This window comes from Cupressus sempervirens, chromosome 6 (genome assembly GCF_028749045.1).
Source record: "Cupressus sempervirens isolate cs-2001-9-10 chromosome 6, ASM2874904v1, whole genome shotgun sequence".
Lineage (NCBI taxonomy): Eukaryota > Viridiplantae > Streptophyta > Pinopsida > Cupressales > Cupressaceae > Cupressus > Cupressus sempervirens.
In genome coordinates this window covers 155,472,031-155,489,926 of record NC_143123.1, presented here as the reverse complement: position 1 = coordinate 155,489,926, position 17,896 = coordinate 155,472,031, and the positions used below count along the sequence as shown (strand labels likewise).

The 17,896-nt window shown below is 32.1% G+C and overlaps 1 pseudogene; it reads left to right on the top strand.

Annotated features, from left to right (window-relative positions):
- Positions 1 to 6,154: 6,154 nt before the first annotated feature.
- LOC149551718 (L-aspartate oxidase 2-a, chloroplastic-like) lies at positions 6,155 to 10,149 on the top strand (annotated as a pseudogene).
- The last annotated feature ends 7,747 nt before the right edge of the window (positions 10,150 to 17,896 follow it).

Below are 17,896 nucleotides of genomic sequence, written 5' to 3'. Positions count from 1 at the left end.
TAACATGAAACTAACAAAACTTAAAGATTTCTTCCAGATTCTAAACAACACTTTGTATCTTTCTCCATGTAAATATAATATTTTTAGAACTAAATCCTTGAAATTGATGTATAGTATATCTTTGAAGCATTAGTCCCACACATACCTCTTGATTGCTTAATTGGAGCTGGTGTGATCACTTGGCCCATTGGGTGAAGTGATCTCATTTGAACTTGATGTGCAACAATCTTCCCTTCTCTTCCATGTCTTATTTAGCTCATCTTTGACATTCTCAACATCTACCTTTCCTTTTCCTTTGTTGAATTCACTGCTAGGTTCCTTTGACCTTGTTGGACAATTCCTACTTATGTGACCAGTCTCCAAACAACTAAAACATGTAGTTTGACTCAACCATCTTTTGTAGTCACTTTTGAAATGTGTTCTAATGCACTTTTCAACATGTCCATACTCTTGACAATATTGAAAACTATACCTAGTATCATAATCCTAATTATAAGAGTTGTTATTGTGCTTTACCTTTGTTTTCTTGTTTGATGACCATTTGGGCTTGGATCTGCATTCATATGATTTATGTCCATACTTTTGATAGTTATAGCAGTAACCTTCAAATCTTTGTGTGCTTATGGTCTTGGTTTTGTATTAATGTTCCTGATGTTCTTGTTTGTTGCATTTGTGGTAGTGACCCATGAACTTCTGCTTAGGATTCTGATTTTCAGTCTTACTCCTGCAAACATTGGTAGTATGACCTATCTTACCACAATTATGATAAGTAGGTTTTGAGTTCTTACCATTGGCATTCCTTTTTTCACCACTTTTAGATTATTCTCCTTCTTTAGTAATAGTATGATCCAATCTAGAAGTATCACTATTGGATCTAGGAGATCTCATCAATTGCTCAAAATACTTGATGGCTTCACTAGGTTTGTTGAACCTTTTAGCAAACTCTTTTTCCCTTTTTAGATCATTTCTCAGTTATTCATTCTGCAACTTTAGTGTTGTAATCTCAATATCTTTTCCATTCAATTCATGATTTGTAATCATCATTTGATTCAATGTTTCCAATTTCATGTGGGAAATCCTATTCACCTCTGATGTTCTCTCTTCTAGTCCATTGGTCAGCATCCTTTTGTCATCTTCAATCATGAATTTTTCCTCTTCATCTTTCTTTTTTTGCTTGATCACCTCACATAGCAATACTGATTGGACTTCTTATTATATCTTGATATTTTTGAAATCTTTAGTTAGGGCTCCATTCTTTTCCATTAGTTTTGCAACTGTTGCATCGAATTCACTTGTGTTTCCATACACAAACAATTTAGTTGTGTCAATCTCTTGGTAATATGTGTCATTCTCTTTAATAGCTATCTCTTTCCTTCTATTCAATTATCACTTTAACTCATCTCTTTCTTCACTCAACTAATGTAGGGAAATCTATATTTAAATTTTCTAGTTCTCAATAGTCTTTCCCAACTTGCAGAGTTCCATCTTCAAGATCGTTTCGCAAAACTACAAAGCTTTACTTTCCAAAGAACTAGGCTCTAATAACAATTTTTGGAAATACAATGGGAAAAGTAAACTCTGCAAGGGGGGTGAATCACCACTTAAAACTTCAATCTTGAAATCATTCACCACACATCCATCTCACAATCTATGCATGTAATCTAAAATACCAAATTAAGCATATACCTCCATAGTATGAAAGTAAAACATTCAACACATGTATGACGCAAGCTATTTGGTTACCCAGAAACCCCCAAGGAGAAGCTAAAATTGGGGTAGGGATGAGACCCACAAATCTCTACTACTACAATAATAAAGTGCATCCAATGAAGATTACAATGTTTGATCATGAAACATGATCTACCTTGTGAAAGGTCTATCTTGTTAAAGGCTTACAAGATTGTTAGATCTTACCCTATTAAAGGATTTCAACACCCTATTAGAAGTGTGCCTGGTAAAAGGACTTTAACTTACAATGAAGTAAGCACCCTATTAAAGGATTTACAATAGTCTATCAAGACTATTTTGTTAAGAGATTTAACTAATTCACCTATTAGAATGTCTCGGCAATGATCTTGTGGCTAGCACTTTGCTACTAGATAATAGATCACCTCTTTCCTGATGTGTACTTGATCCTCACTGATTAGATGTATCTTTATTATCTTCTAATTCCTTTCCTTTGTTCTCCTCTAACTAATTCTGCAATGTATCTCAAATTGTAACTCCTTAGTCACCATGAATGCTCTATTTGTGCATGCAAACTTCTCTCTTTTCTCCTTCACATGCATAAATTTTTTAGGGTTCATCCTCCTTAAGAAGACCTAAGGGTTAGATATGAATCAACAATTGTGATTCACCCATATTATCGCTTAGTCCTTCCATTTTTTTGATCGATTAGATGTACTGCATAGGGATTCATAATAAAGATTCATCCTTATCATCCAAGATCAAAAAAAAATCCTTAAGTTGGCTCTGAAATAGTTTACATATAAGTTTGTTCCATTAAAAAGAACTATATCAAAACTATATTAGTTGGCACATGAAGTCCTTGATGCTTGGCATCAACTATAACTTTAATGTTGTAACTCAACCTCTGAATGACTCGGCATCCATTGATCACTCAACATCTAAATGACTCAGCACACACTATTTGCTTGGCACTTGAGTGACTTAGCACTTACTAGTTACTCAGCACATACTAAATATCTCTCACTCGTCATATACTATCTAAAAACTTATGCTCGACATGTATTACTTGTTCAGCATGAACTAAGTAAATAACTTAAGTATATTGTCACTCATATGTCAAAACCAATCTAAGATTAATAGGTTATTATTGATAGTTTTATAAGAATGGTAAACTATATTACTGTTGTCATGTTTTTGCAATCTATATTTTGAAAACAAAATACATTGTATATATAATTGTTTTTTAGTTCATGATGGAGTGCATACGCCTCCTTTGACAAGGTCGTCCACCACTCCAAGATTGTTAACTATAGGATCGATAACAAGAAGCATGCAAACATCCATGCCTATTGTGACTAGAGTTGGTAAATCCTTGTTTTGAAATATTTTGTTGTCTTAAATATTATTTGATTTATACTTTTTTGGGTTCATTTGATCATAGTCATTGACTAACTTTGTGTAGTGATAGGTGCACCTTCTCATGATAGAAAATATATCAGTATTAGTGATAATTTACAACACTTTCCTAGATCAGCCTATGTTAGTAGTAATGGATCATTGGAGGAATCATTTTTGTTGGGAGAGAAAGATATGATTCCATTAAAAGTGCCTAAGCTTCCAGGTGCCTTAAAATTGTTATAATTTAGAGTGTAGTTGTAGTTTGCTTATTCATAACTCATTTTGGACTAATGTATGAATATAAGATTATTTTGAAGAGAATAACCTGTAATGGAACAATTATTATTTTGTCAATGATGTCAAACCTACTACTTGCTGGTGAGACAATTGATTTTTGGTCTGAATACTATTATTTAGTTGACTGATGGAAAGGATTTAAAAAGAGGAGATAACAATAACACCTAGAGAAAGGTTGAGTTATTTGGTATGTAAAAGATGCACTAAGACCAAGTAAAAAATTTATACTATAGTATATTTTTTATCTACTTATAGTTTGAAATGAAAGATTACTCAAGTTAAGACTGGAAGAATAATAAGTAAGAAATGTGTCTACCAAGCCTTGCTGAGAAGTCAGCGCAAGACAAGTAGAAATCAGTTGAAGCCGAGAAAAAAAAGAGGTGCCGAGAAAAGATGAAAAATAGTGCAAGTCAAGTGGTTGTTAGTATATGCCAAGTAAAATTTAGTTGGTGTCGAGCATCAATAAACTTTAGTGTTTGCCAAGTGAACTAGTGTTAGTCGAGTGACATAATAGTATAGATGTTGAGTGACAACATATTGATGATGAGTGCCAATAAATGTGTTAAATAAAAGATTTGACAAATTTGATTCGACTATTTTATTTTCTTGAATTGCGTAAAGTGTGTGGAAGATAACTATGATGAGTTGGTGGCACATAATTCAAGGTAAACCATTTTGAGGTGAATTCAAGGGAAGAATTTTCTATAGGAACCAAATGAAAAATTGGGTAGATTCATTATATCCTACCTAATCTTACCTAACCCTAAAATGGATGATTTTATTTAAGTGGCAAAAGATCTTAATTCTCTATTTATAGAGATAGCTAGTCAGAAGCAAAGGTTTTAATGTCTGAGAACCTAAGGAAGACAAGGAGTCTAAGGTATTGCTTCATTTAGTGGTCAAACAAATGTGACTGCAGTTGGCATGCAAAGAAAGAAGGCTTAAGAGTATGAATGCTTGAAGGGTGAACAAGCTATTAGAGTTGATGTGTATGAATGCCAAGTAGAATGGAGTACTAAAATAGAGATCTGTAATCTAGAAGTGAGTTGTAATTTATTATTAGATCAAGCCTTACTGTTACTTTCTAATCCTTCTATCAGTATAAGGTAAATCCTTTGGATTAAGGTTAACCTAATAGTCATTTGTGAATCCTTTTATTGGGTGGCATTCTAATGGAATGGTCTAAAGTCCTCTAACAAGGCTTACTCCTAATAGGGTGATTGAAATCTTTTAACCAAGTCACAATGTGTATTGTAACCTTTAACATTGTTGGCATCACTTCAGAACAGTGAGAATTAGTAGCATGTTATTGGTGGTTTTTTCCAAATTGGGTTTCCACATAAAATTCTTGTGTCAAATTGTGTGAATGTTCTTATGTTGCTTCATGTTTACATTTTTGCAAAGTTATTTTGACCTAGGATAGTAACCTACAAAGTTTAAGTATTGTATGATCTAATGGATGCATGCATGATAAGGTTTTATGGATATGTGTTTACTAAGCATTGAAAAGTTTTATTTGTACATTTGGTCCTTGGATAACTGATTCAACCCCGCCCCCCCCCCCCCCCCCCCCCCAAGTTATTGTAAACAATTCCACATAATGATCCCATGATGTTTGTAGGAAAAGGCATTTTTTATGAAACTCTTTATGATTTAACATTGAATTTATTCAGGCCCACATTATGTAAAAGGTACGCAGGTTCATATTATTGGTAGAATATTTTTCCTTTCATCCATTTATTGTAATATATTCAAGGTGCGTAGCTTGAGCTAATTGTTTTATCTAACCAATTTTATTTTTTTTAACAAGTGGAATGAGAAAGGTCCTAAATTAAAAGATCATCTCATTAAATCTTTAGAGGATCTATTGGGTCAAAAAAAATTTATAGAGCCAAAATTCTTCAAAAATATTGCTAACATCTAAAGATTGTGAGGGAACAATAGAAAGGGACTCTAAAGGTCAACTTGGAGTATGAGCATCCTCCTATGGTTCCAGAGTTGGAGTGGAATGAAATCATTGAAGATGCAAAAGAGAAAAGGCTCAAAGATAAAATAATTTGACCACAACTAGGGAAAAATAGGTATGTGATAGTATTAATGCAATTATGCACAAATTAGTGATCTTTATGTTTATATCATCTAACATATCTCAAACTTCACATTAATGGGATTCAGGGCACATCAAAGGCTACATAGGCTAGAAAAGAAAAGGTTCGCCAACACCATCTTGGCTCTGGTGTAAATATGAAACTTCACACATGACTTGTATAAATTTTGTATCAATTTTTTAATATAAAATTACAAATAATGAATACATTTTAATATTAATGATATTATGCAAAAAATGCAGGGCTTTGAATTTAATCTAGCGCCCATGGAAGAGGACAAACAAATTATCTTCAAGAAAGGCTATAAAGTTGTGGTTACCTATTACCACATATATTTTAGTGGCCAAAGTGAAGATTCTAGTGCATCAGCTCACACACAGGTAAATAGGCCTAATGAATAATAACTCAAATTGAATACTTGAAAAATAATCTATTTGATGTTAATTCCTAACAATTATAACAATGTGCATGACATTCCACTACAACCTTCTAATCCTGACATAGATCCTATACATGATGAAGACCTTGATGTGCATCACAATGATGGAGGCATATATTCATTTTCTATTGAAAATTAATTATATAATTATTTAAAAAAATTAAAATCTTAAATTGTAATTAGTGTAACATTTTTGTGAATATTTTAGATCATGCATAATGTCATGGTGACAGAGTGGAGCGTGGTGTTAGTGTTGAGCATGTTGAGGTTGGGGCTGAAAAAAATGTGATTGTAGATGATGTGGTACTATCAGGTAAAGAAAAATCCCTATTATGTTCTTTTGATTAGTGAAATACTTGTAATATTAATTAAAAAAAATGTTTTAAACTAAATCCATTTATTTGTTATTGCAAGGGACCCCTCTTTGGCTCATTAGCCTTGTGCTCGAAAAAATAAGAGGAATCATGTCATAAGATCATAACCATAAAAGACAAAGTAGAATACTGAAGATAGTCACGACATTCCTATTAGCCTTTACCTTCAAAAATTAAAGAAAAAATAAATGAAGAAATTATTGTTATAAACATTGTTTGATGATGAAAGAACATTGTCTTAATGAATGTGTTGATGAATGTTGCTTATTAATGAATTTTATGTCATGTTATTGAATATTGTAATGTGATTATAATGATTGATGTATTCATGAATAATTGATGAATGTGACATATTATTGAATTGTATGTCATGTTAATGAATGTTATGTGATTATAATGATTTAATGGTAAAGTTTTTAAATGGATGAATGAATGAATGAAATATTTAATTAGAGGTTGATGGGGAATTTAGAGTGATTATAGGGGGGAGAGGCCAAATGAGTTTTCACCTTCACGTGGTTGGCCTTGTTAAGTAGAGAATATTAAAGGATTCTCAAAACCAAGTGAAGCTCAAACTAAACCAATCAACACTTGCCCAAAGAGATAGTGTTGTTATACCAATCAACCACAACTCATCCTCACCATAGGATGACATCTAAACCCACACTGACTATCTATATCATACGAACATTTTTTTGACCATACTCCCCTCATTTTATCGTACATTCATAACCTTAGACTCACCTCACTAGTTAAGATTTCATTGTCCTAGTTTGACAATAAATTGTTAAATTGTGTAAGTTGGATCCAAAGTTGTAGAATTGTGTTTAGGGGATGATAAGATATTTTCTAGTTCAACATTTTATTTTTTTCATTTGTTATAATCTTTGGTATATTCTCCAGCAACTCTTTCTATGATGTTAGATCTGATCCTTCAAAGTCATTGAATTAATATGTGGCTTCTTGGCAAAGAATAGAATGTGTTAATAACCTAATTGGCATAAATTTCTATAGGTGGTATGAAGAGAAGGTCCAAAGAGAGTTTGAGAACTTATGGATTTTGGTGCATCATTTGATCAAGGGGAAGATGACAACTTACATCTTGCTAGAGAGGGTAGTCATTCTCATCATTGTATCGTTCATGCAATAGACATGAAAAGAAGAGAGATTGAGCGAGCTATATTGAAAGTTTTTGTTAGCAACCCTAACATAACCATGCTTAAACATAACTTTTCTATAGACTTACTTATGTCCAAGGTACCTAAATAATTTTACTCTATAATGTGATAGAATATTTGATTTCCCTTTCTCAATTAGCCCTTGAAAACAATAGCAAGAAGATGATAGCCTTTATTGCCTACCCACATAATGTTTGTTGCATTTTGTAGGATATGTCAAATATTTACTATCATGGTGTGGATACAAACACAAAAAATAATGAGGTGATGATTATTTTATTGAATGCAATATTTGAGCCAATAATCAATTACTAATTATCAATGATAACATCAAAACCACGCTTTCCATCTATCTATGTTCTGTACGTTGCTCTGAGGTCATAGTGGCATGCAACTACTTATAGAAAATTTTCATCTTATTGAAATAGTAGACATTATGAATCATTATTGTTAAATGTTGCAAATCACATAATTTTTTGTTTCCGTTGTGGCATAGGTCATCTGCTTCATTTCCAAAGTAACTCTACTTGCATTAGGTGGAGTTGGGCATATTTATCCAAATACTACAAATCCGTGTGTATGTAAAAAATCTTAAGAATAAACATTACTTATCTTATTTGAAATTTTTATTGCTAGAAAAATGAATTAGATTTTAATAAAGGTTTGGCCCAACATATTGATCTTCACACGTGCATATGAATCAACATTATATATTCCATGTTCTATATAAATGAGGAAACTCAATTATTATTTTTATTAAAGGTATCAAAGTCAATCCTTAGCTTTAATTTCAATATATTAATTTAAGAAATTGTCAATAGCTTGGGAGGATATCACATATTAAATTTATTTGAACATGCTTTTGAGGGTTTTTTTAGAATCTCCTCTGCTAAGATTTCATATCCTGCCTTTGTATTTCCATAACTTCCTCTTGACAATGTTTTCGGTGCTAAGATTAACAACCTTGGTTTATTGTTATGCTAAATATGGGGTGGAAGTACTAAAGAGAATCATTTGCAAAGACATCTATTATTTGTTGATTAAAGTTGTGATTCTGATTATTGATTTCATTATAAGATATATATTAAAATATCTTGATTATGTATCCTATAGTAAAATATGGATTGTCTATATAGCACTTCAAATTTTGAAAACTGTATAATGATTTTGGGTTGTCAACAAAAATAACTTTTTAAGTGGTCATACAATATCATGAATCTTTTGATTTTGAATTTCCAATTTTTCTTTGGCAAAAATGTATGAAGAAAATATTTAGTTACCTTTTGAATACCCAACTATGATAATGGAAAATTTGAATGTCGTACTAGTCAAATCAAATGTATCATTTAGAAACACATATTGATTTCAAAATGAATATTGATGGGAAATATACTATTTAAATAATTTATTTACTAGAACTAAAACAAAAAACCTAATTTTATATTTGTACTGCTTTGAATCTTTATATTTAGTGCATCTGTTATTTTATCATAATATTTTATTTTTATTAGTACCATTGGAAGATCTCGTATGTGTTTCACCAGGGTTTACCGATGGGATCAAATATGTATAGTTATCATGTTTGTTTTTTCAACATTGAACTTTAACAGGTTGCTACTTGTGATGGTATTGCAATGGCACATAGATCACGTGCAATGATTTCAAATATGGTGTAAGATTACGTTGTTGTTTAGTTTCTGAATCTGAATTAATGTATAGCAAATTTAGTTGGAATTATATCACTGTTACTTTATTTTGCTAACAAATAATTTTGTACCCCTTTCGATCTCAAGTTTTACAGTTCCACCAAACTGCATTGGCTGATGAAGTTCTACCTATTAAACCGTGTAATCATGAAAATGCATTTTTAATATCTTAAGTTGTTTGTGGAGCTTGTGATATTCTTTATAATCAAGCTATGGAAAGATTCATGCTAATGTATGATGATAGAGTAGAACTTGCACCCAGAGATGTTGTGGCACATAGTATTGATGATCAATTGAAGACACAAAATGAGAGATTTGTTTTACTGGGTATAAGCCACAAGCCTAAGGAGGAAATTTTCTCTCATTTTCCAAACAAGAAATCTAATACCAGTAGCACCAGCTACACATTACATGTGTGGTGGAGTGCAAGTTGGACTTCATGAAGAGACATGTATAGTTGGTTTATATGTAGTTGGTGAAGCTTCCTGTACAAGACTTCACGGTGCAAACAGGCTTGCAAGCAACTCATTAATGGAAGCATTGATGTTTGCACAAAGAGTTATTGAACCATCATTGCATCACTTGTCTAGTTCAAATGTTGGCAACAAAGGGTCAATTGATTGGCCTTTTCCCATTGTGCCAATTGTACTTGTCAAATCACAACTTACTAAAATCAAGGAATTTACAGCATTAACATGGGCAAAGTTACACAAGATCATGTGGGACTATGTTGGAATTGTGCATTCTACGTATCGTCTTAAAATAACAGAAATGTGTCTGGAAGAATTAGAGCTTGAATGGGAGCATCATTTATTTAAAGAAGGTGGGAGGCCATGCATGGTAAATCTTGAAGTATGTGAAATGCGAATTTTGTTTTGCTGTACCAATCTAGATATAAATAGTGCTCTGACAAGACAATAAAATAGGAGACTGCATTACATAGTGGACTTTCCCAACTAAGAAGCAATCTCTTGTATGACCAAAATATGATAATGTGTACCTTTTTTGAGCATTGCCTTTTTTCTTTGGCTGCTAGAGTGAGCATATGTATTTCAAGTTGTTACCTCTGTTTTTTTTATGGTAATAAGTCTTATCTTGGTTTTCTTTCAGAACTAAACATTCTATGAAGAAATATTTCTTGTAATTCTTTAAAAAATGCATTAATTATTAGATTATTTTTCTTTTTGAGTTATCTGAGTAACAAGATTCAAAAACAGATTCGATCTATTTGTACATTTACACTGATGAGAGAGATATAATAACCTTGGAATTCACTGGTTGGACAACAAAGAAGAATATGAAATATATGAAGCTATTTATCATGAATATTTGTAGTATTCAATATTTGATGCATTTCTAAATGATTGTTGACCTAATTTATGCATTACGGGTCTAGTAGATTTTGTTCTCAAAGTAGAGAGATAGGTACCTATTTTCACATTTACAAAGATGGGAGGGATATCAATAACTCCTAAAAATTCTCGGACTACAAAGAAGAATATGAAATATTTAATGTTATTTATCATGAATACGTGTAGTTGAATTCAATTTTGATAATATATTAAGATGATATGCAAAATGCACACATTTGAGATACATAAGTACACAACTAAACTAAGATTAAGTATGATAGTGTGAATATGTGTCAATATTAGTTAGTTAACTTCAATGTAACATGGTTGGTTGACAACCCCTCCATTGATTTTCATCAACTGCCATGACAAGCCCAAGAACCCTTTTTTTTAATGTTTCAAATTAATGATCCTAATTGAATAGATGAATAACATATCAAGATTTTTGAGGATACATTGTATAATGGATGAATTATTTATGGATATGTGGGTTCTTTATTCACTCTTCGCAAGATGAAGCTCTTCATTCACTCCTTGTGAGATGAAGTTCTTCATACACTCCTTGCAAGATCAAGCTCTTCATTGGTTTATACATTTCCCTACATCTTTAAACTCATAGAAGGTGTTTGTAGACAAGTTTGGTATTCCAATATCACCATCCAAATTGTATTCATAGTCCATTCAAGTCAAAAGGAAAGAACATAAACCAATTTCTTCTTTCAATGATCAATTTCACAAGTCTTATAGGAGGTTGCATGCTCCCTATATTGTCAATGATAGATTGGCATGGGGGATTTATTATTTTTCCTTAGATCATATCACTTCTATGATTTGTTGTTTAATTTAAAAAAAAAAATTGTTTTGCATTGGTCAAAATTTTGACCAACATTTAATGACAGTTTCGATCAAACTGACATTGAATGTATGGCATGCTTGTTGAAACTTGCTTTTGCATTGGTCGGACATTCGACAGAAGTTTCGACCAAATTGGTGTTGAATTTATGGCATGCATGTCAAAACTAGCTTTTGCATTGGTTGAACTTTCGATGAACATTCAATGAAAGTTTCAACCAAATTGGCATTGAATGTATGGCATGCTTGTCAAAATCAGCTCTTGCATTGGTTGAACTTTTGATGAACATTCGATTACAATTTTGACCAAATTGGCATCGAATGTATGGCATGCTTATCAAAACTGGCCATTTTTTTGTCCATGATTTTTTACCAAATTTGTGTAAAATTTGACCACACTAGCCAATCATCTAAAAGTTTTGACCAACATACTCCAACGATACTAATGGTTGAAGTTTTGACCAATGGCTATGGAAAATTTGACCTATTGGCATCGAAAAATGAGGTTAGTTTTACTAGTGTCAATAAGGTTGTTCCTTATCTAGGGTCTCAAATGTACCTAAACACTTGACATTGATTATTGTAGGTACACAAAGACTGCAAAGGAGATTGGATGCACACATTTGTGTGTGATGTCACTATTGATGAACTCATTACTGAAATTCCTCCAGCTTCAATCACTAGTAAATTTAGGGCTAAATTGCAACGCGAAAAGGTCTCAATTTTGACAAGAGTAGGTCGCTAAAGCCACCAAAGTTGTTGTTGGAAAAATTTGGTCAATTTTCTGCCACATTCATTGCGAGTCGCAATTTTGACTTCATAAACGTGGACTTATCGACACGAATTTCGTCGATTTCTCTAGCCAACCTGAACTGTTATTTTCTCATTTGCGAGCGCAAGTTGTCTCAATTCCGACATAAGCCTACCCAATTTTGTGTCTGAATTCTGACCACAAACCCTTAGTTATCTACACCGGTGCCATACTCGCGACATAAAATTTGCTAGTTTGGTGTCGCAATTGAGACGCATTGTCCCATTTTTTTTTGAAAGCTTTGCTCTCATAGGAGCGTTCAAAACTGCACAAAACTTGATTATAAAGTGTAATTGCTTGATGCATGAGAGTCAAGGTATCATGCACATTTCTACCTCCACACCATTGTTTCGTTCGTCAAATGATTTATTTTATACAAAACAATGGGAAGGAGGAAGAAATGTGCACGATATCCTGTTTCCACCGAGCAATTATGCTTTACAACTCAAATTTTGTGGAGTTTAGAAGGCTCCTATGAGAGCAAAGCCTTTGCAATAATTGGCACAGTGTCTAAATTTTGGTTCCTACAAGGAAGAATAAAATTAGGAAATAATTATTTATCAGGAATGAAAGCCAATAATTTCATCTATTTTTTAAATAGATAAACATGACAAAAAAACTTACAGTCCCAATCACATCATCATAAGAGCGCATATATAACTATAACTATAATTGTCTAAAACTAACATAATTTACAAATATCCACAATTCAAATATTATCCCTTGATGTTTTCTTTAATAGTGCTCCAATGCCTTACGGCATTCAGTTAGAAACTTCAAAATTAATGCTATCAAGTTAGATGTCGTTTCATAGCCACCAAGGATAAGGTCCATAATAAGATTCAATATCTCTTCATCCAAAAGATTTGTAGTTTTGATGAGTGAATCTAGAAAATCTCCACTCTCATCATCATTTCCGTTTCTCCTTTGGTTTATAATAACTCTTAGAGTAGCATGAATTTTGGACCTTGACTGTCATGAAACAAGAACATTCTAATCACAATCTAATCCAGAAATTTGAAAGTATTAGCATGGATTGTGGAAATCTAATAGATCTCACAAGAACATTCATTATAACACTTGACTAACCTTGCAAATTGAAAAATATTGATAATTTAATGCATTTAAATCCACACCAAGCTTGCTAATTGAAAAACATTGATTTGACCTAATGCATTTAACACTCTAAAAAGAGCATTTGCACATTACCTTGAGAGCTTTTGTATAATCTGTACCAGGGATGTTGAGAGGAAATGCAACTAGCTCATTCATGAATGTCATTAAATTGCTAAAAATTTGAGATGATTGTAGACTCCCTGGCATTAAACTTACCAGTTGCTTCAGCATTAGATTGAGTGTAAACTGCATTAAGCAACAAAGCTTACCTTTCTTAAAATTATAATATTAGAATTTAGAAATAAATAGAAATATTCTACTTAATATTAAAGGTTAAAATGCTTATAAATTATAATCTTAATATCAGAATATAACTAGTAGTTTTTGAGAGAATTTTATTGATGCATGTTTTATTAGTAGTCATTCATAAAAATTCATCTCTTATGAGAATAAATGGTACATTTAGTGGACACATTATTCAGAAAGTTGATAGATTAGGTATTGGGCTTTTTTGGGGGAGATCACCAATCTGAATACAACTCCAATAAAAGCATGTGTCACTATAGAGTTCCTTAAGATTAAGCCCACTAATTACATATAGGTCTATAGATGTTGATAGTGGAAGGGGTTAGTCCATGTTTCAATAATCTTGCACTCCTTATGTGAGGCCTTATTGGTACTAGGCAAGTAAAGACATTTGTGCTTGTGTATTGAGTGTATTGATAACAGTTGTTAGAAGAAAATGTATTGAATATTAGAAAAATATGTATTGTACACACCTTTAAGATAGTTATAGTGAACTATTGTTGAGATAGCCTAAAGTAATTATCTAATATTAGAAAAATATGTATTGTATAGACTTTTGAAATCTGAAAGCACAAATTGGAAGTCTGAAAAATATACCTTTTTAGCCTCCTTAGAGAAAAGTATGTCCTGTTGATGGTTCCATTGATCAAAGACATAGAGTGCATGCCACTCAATATCTTCTAAAAAACTGGCACTTTTCTTAGCAGTATTGATCATATTAACTGCCAGAGATTGCATTCTCTTGTGTGCATCACCCACAGTGATGAGCACAGAAAACTTGCCAAGAATACTATTTATTGACTTAGGATAGCTGCTCTGAAACAACCGATCCTCATTCTGCAGAACATACAAACTGAAATCGAAATCACAAGATACAATTGTGGGCTGTCCAAACACATGCGACGCAAAAATCTTTCCAAACCTGCCAAAAACACCACATTTTTAAAAACTCTATAATCCAAATCATCCTAGGATAGATAATCATTTATAATAAAACAAAGTGTAATGAAACAATTTGTACAAATGAAGAAGATAAGAAGATGCTACCAAATATTAGCAGTGAGTAATAAGACATTTTAGGACAACAAACTTTTAATATCTCATACTTTTCAATATGTTGATCATATAAACTTTACTATTTGAATTCAAGAGTTGTCTCTAAAAATCTAATTTTGAAGTTTCTAATTGAATGCCCTAAGGCATTGGATAAGTTAGTAAAGCAGACCCAATTTTTCATTCTTTTTTATGACAAACAAGAGATCTCAAAATCTTTTTCCAATATTGAGTGTATAGTTCTAATCTTTCAAAACATCTATTTGAGAAAAAATGTTTTTATGAAAGTTATAAAACGTACGAAATCATAAGTCTAGTTAATGAGTTGAATTTTGTAAAACTCTTCAACACTTTTTTTCCTCTCGCTTTCCTTTTCATAATCTCTATAAGGATCAAAGATTATAGTGCAATATGAATAATGTTTTTGATATTTATGATTAATCCAAAATCAAGTAGCCATGGAAATTGCAAAAAAATATATCACCTGAAAGCATGGCCGAATGTGTTGCTTTCTGGTGTCACAAAACTGCCATCCAAAACTAAGTCATTAAGAGTGTCTTCAAGAGCCAGCTTGTCATTATGAATGCTAGTTTCATCTCCAAGAAGGGGCTCTGCAATATAATGTAAAGATTAAAGAAAGGAAGTAAAAACAGGGGGAAAAAAACACCTTGGGTTTCAAGAACAAATCCAGAAAGAATGTTGTGAATGTACAAAGAGTTTGTCTGACTTGCTATAGTAATTGTCATGTTTTTTAATACGTACACCCCTTATTGCTTGTCACGTCCTGCGAGACAACAACTTTGTTCATGGAGCAACATTTTTATTATTTTCTCAACATTCCTATTAAAATTCAATTGTATGAGGAGGGACTATCATTTCTTATTTTTGAATTTGACTATTCTTAAACTATTGAATTTGACTAAGGAAAGTGCAATTTCACACCATTTGCCATGTTGATGTTGAGATACAGACCTGTGCAATCCAATCTCCCAAGGAATAGACAACACCACGTATCGCCATCTTTGCCAAAACAGGATTTTTTATAAAGCGATGTTAGAATAGTTACTAAAATGGTCATAAATTATGTTGTTATAGTAAAAGAATACTTTAACTTAAGAGAAAAAAACTATACAATATCAAAACATGTTATCGTGCTTTAAAAACTAAAAAGTTACTTGTAATGAAGAACTTCATTTTGACTTGCTAATTGGTTGTCACTATTAACTATAAGCTTATCTTTAAAGTTTGAGCTTCACTTGGTTTCGAGAACAGTTAAATATTCTCTACTCAACAGGGCCAACCACGTGAAGGTGGAAGCTCATTTGCCCCCCTGCTCCCCCCCTCCTAACATCGCTCTAAATTCCCCATTAACATTTAATAACATTCAATTCATCCATTTTTGAAATAGAAAATTCAATCATTATAATCACATGATAACATTCATTAACACATAAAATTCATAAACACACAACATTCATGAATAATTCATTGACACACAACATTCAAGAGTAACTCATTCATGAATAATTCATTAACACCCAACATTAATGAATAATATTCATTAACAATATTCAAGAGTAAGTCATTCATGAATAATCATATCTTTTTTGCTTTCTTGCCATTCCTTTTTTTCATAAAATTTCTATGAGGAATATCAATGTCCTTGTCATTCCCATTAACATTTAATAACATTCAATTCATCCATTTTTGAAATATAGCATTCAATAATTATAATCATATGATAACATTCATTAACACATAAAATTTATAAACACATAAAATTTATAAACACACAACATTCATGAATAATTCATTAACACAAAATTCATTAACACGCAACATTCAAGAGTAAGTCATTCATGAATAATTCATTAACACAATATTCATTAACAATATTCAAGAGTAAGTCATTCATGAACAATCATGTCTTTTTTGCTTTCTTGCCATTTCTTTTTTTCATATAATTTCTAATTGGAATATCAATGTCCTCGTCAGGATCCCCCTCCTCTACTAGTTCTAACACGTCTCCTCCTCATCCGTTCAGGAACATCATGAGGCCACTACACCAAAGGGGGGTCCGCTGCAATAACAAGTACTTCATGAGGTTAAATTCCCACCATTTTATATTAGTGAATTACGAGTTTTTATTTAAGGAAAAGAAATATAAATCAAAAAATTAATTTAAAAGAACAAAACATAGATTTTCTTTACCTGAATGTGCCACATGATCTACCTGCTGATCAGTCTGAACATCCTCCGGCACTCATTAAGCACGACATGATTCTATATCCTCAACACAAAAAGATTACACCAAGTTCAATTAAAGATGTTAAATTGTATTAATAATTACATAATTAGATTTAAATAACAAATGAGCAACTCCATCGATAGTACGATGCACATCAAGGGCTTCATGATGCTGCGTATGATCTGTGTCAGGATTAATAGATTGCATTGCAATGTCATGCACATTATTATCAAATAAATTGTTTCTCAAGTATTCAATTTCTAATATATTTTTTGGCATATTTACCTGTGCACATGATGGAGGAGACTGCTCGGTTGGGGCAATGGAATCTTGCCGTAGACGTTTAGCCACCGCTGCATAGCCTTGCTTGAAGGCAATTTTTTTGTGTTCTTCTATGGCCTCCAAATTAAAATCAGTGCCCTGCATTTTTTTATTAATTAAAAAAATTATTTGCATTTTATAAATAATTTTTCTTTGCAATTCATTTATTGCTACTTACAACGCGTGCTTTAATTTTTGAATATCCCCTAGAGCCAAGTCTGTGCTGCCCAACCTTTTCCAGCCTCGCCTTTTTTGCCTTTGATGTGTCCTGCAACCTATGAAAAGTTTGAAATATGTTAGATGATATAGATATAAAGATCAGTACTAAATAGTGGATTATTATATATTGGTATGAAGGTTTTAGCATAAAGTAGCATGTTCCACCAAAAATATGAAAAAGGGGACGAAAGTATAGCATCATACCTTTAATTGACATGTGTAATCATGCTATTTATCCATGGAGTTCATGCTATTTATCATACTAGAGTCTAGACATGTTCTGCTTTGCATCGCCATTTATTGAAATTTTCTAAGTTTTAATGCATTTATTTTCTGTACTTTTGAAGGTATTCTCATTTGGTTACTAATGTTGTATATTGTGACGCAGATTGCAATTGAGACTGCATCTTTCTCCAAATATGTTGGCTT